Genomic DNA, 2,264 nt, shown 5'->3' on the forward strand with positions numbered 1-2,264 from the left:
AGAGAGGAAATTGGATAGTAAATTAAACATTCTCAATTCTTTATTTCTTTTCAGAAACTTCAGCTTTGGTTTTCAGAGTGCTGCCTTCTCAGCTTCGTGCTCTTTGTGTCCCCCTTTCTCTTCTGCCTTTCTTTGCCTGCTCTGTTTCTTTCCGAGTGTCCATCTATGTACCTGTGGCAGCTCCCAGTCAAAGACCCTCCCCTGATTTTGTTTTCTCAATCAACATGCTAAAACAACCCTTGATTAAGTGCTGAAGGCTGCTGGTAAAATATTATTGTAAGATCTTGCGTAACTTGGCTTTTGGACCCTTCAGAGCTTTGCCTTAAAGAGCAGGAACATATTTTCCTTGCTGGAGACTGGAATTCCAGACCCTTGCACTGTGTGCCATGGATCACAGAAGGGAATTCCCGAGGCTCCCGGGGCGCTGGTTCTGCTGTGCCTCGCAAGGGAACCGTGCAGGTGCAGGGGACAAGGTCCCAAAGCCGTGTGGGCTCCCAGAGCAGACAGCAAAGGCTCCTTTGCTGGGTATTTTCAAACACATTCCCAGCTCAAAGGAGAGGTAAGAAGGAAAGGGAAGCGAGGAGCTGACAGAGTCCTGGAATGCTCACAGCTAGAAGGGACCCTGCGCAGGTGTTAAAATCCCATGAGGGAGAGATGCCTCTGCCCAAATGAGAACATATGAGAACATAATCATTTGATATAACCTGGATTTTATTAAACAAGAAAGGGGAGGTAAAGAGGTGTCAGAGACAAAGAGTGAGAGTGAAGATAATCAGTTGGAAATAAATGATCATAAAGGCCGACTCTCCCCTTCATTCTGTGATTCTAGAAGGTGTGGATTTTGATATTATCATTTACTACTGCTGCAATTTCATCTTCTTCTTCATCTTGTTATTATTCTTATAACTTACTATTTCTTTCTTCATCTTAGTAATTCTTATTCTTCTTATTGTTTTTCTTAGTCTGGTTCTTATTAATTACTACTATTATTTCTTTTTATCTTCTTCTTTATCTTATTCTTTTTTGCTACTATTATTTCTTTTCTTCATCATCTCACTGTTATTCTTATTGACTTCTACAATGTCTTCTCTATCTTCTTATTCAACTTACTATTTTTGTTGTTCTTTTCGTCTTACAATTATTATAATTAACTACTACTATATCTTCATCATCTTATTTCTCTTAATGTTATTCCTATTCTAGTTTTTCCATTTTTTTGGTTTGGGGGGTGGGGTGTTTTGTGGGGGTTTTTTGTCATACTACTACTATCCCTTAAACCCAACATTCATTGTTTTGGAAGAGTGGTTCGGGTGGCACATCCTGCCCAGCCTGGTGGACATGGCCAGGCAAAGGCCGCACATGTGGCACACTCAGGACACCGGGCATCAGGGTCAGTCACCACCTACGGAGTCCAGCCTGGCACTGGCAGCGGGCGCTGCTCGTCCAGCTGTGCCCTCAGGCAGGGACAGCAGATCAGGCAGCGCAGCGCCCGCAGCGCCCGCCTGAAGCAGGATGGACGTTTCTTGGGGGGAGGTGGCTGCTGCCTCAGGGCTGGGGATCCCAGCTGGGAAAACCACAAAAAGCAGCTGGGTGAGGCAGGCACCGGGTGCTCTGTCCCTGCCCCTGGCATCTGCCCCTCGATGGCAGGACAAGCCACGTGCTCAACCCAGGCCTCCCGAGGGACAGGCACCGGGAGCTCGTCTTCTTCAAAAACTCTCGGCCTTCCCTCCCCAACGCTTTCTTTGCTGAGCCCAAACAAGCTCAGCTTGTCCCACACGTCCTCCTCCTCCGGCAAGGCCTTTACCCCGATGCTGTGGACGTGTTGCCAATCGCCCTGCCCGAGCTCTTGGTACGTGTGACATTCCCGACAGTGCCACATGGAGGGTCTGCTCCCACTGCCTTGGGACAGCTCCTGGCCAACGGAGCCTTCCTCTTCAGAAAACTCTTGGCCAGTGGAGTCCTCCCAGGCAGACAGTTCTGGCGAGCTGCTGACTTCTCTTTGGGACAGCCTTTGCTCCAGGTATTCTTCCCACTCGGAAAATTCTTGGTAGCTAAGGGCTTCTCCCTGGGACAGCTCCTGCTCGCTGCACTCATCCCAGTTGGAGATTTCTTTGGAGTTACTGACATCTCCTTGGGAGAGCTCTTGGTCGAGATGCTCTTCCCAGTCGGAGACCTCTTGGTAGCTCCAAACATCTCCCCACTGGGAAAGCTCGCCATCCACGTCTGATTCCCACTCTTCCTCCACGCTGACAAAGGCCCCCTCC

Source organism: Malurus melanocephalus, unplaced genomic scaffold (genome assembly GCF_030028575.1).
Source record: "Malurus melanocephalus ecotype Western Australia unplaced genomic scaffold, MMel_1.1 scaffold_212, whole genome shotgun sequence".
NCBI lineage: Eukaryota > Metazoa > Chordata > Aves > Passeriformes > Maluridae > Malurus > Malurus melanocephalus.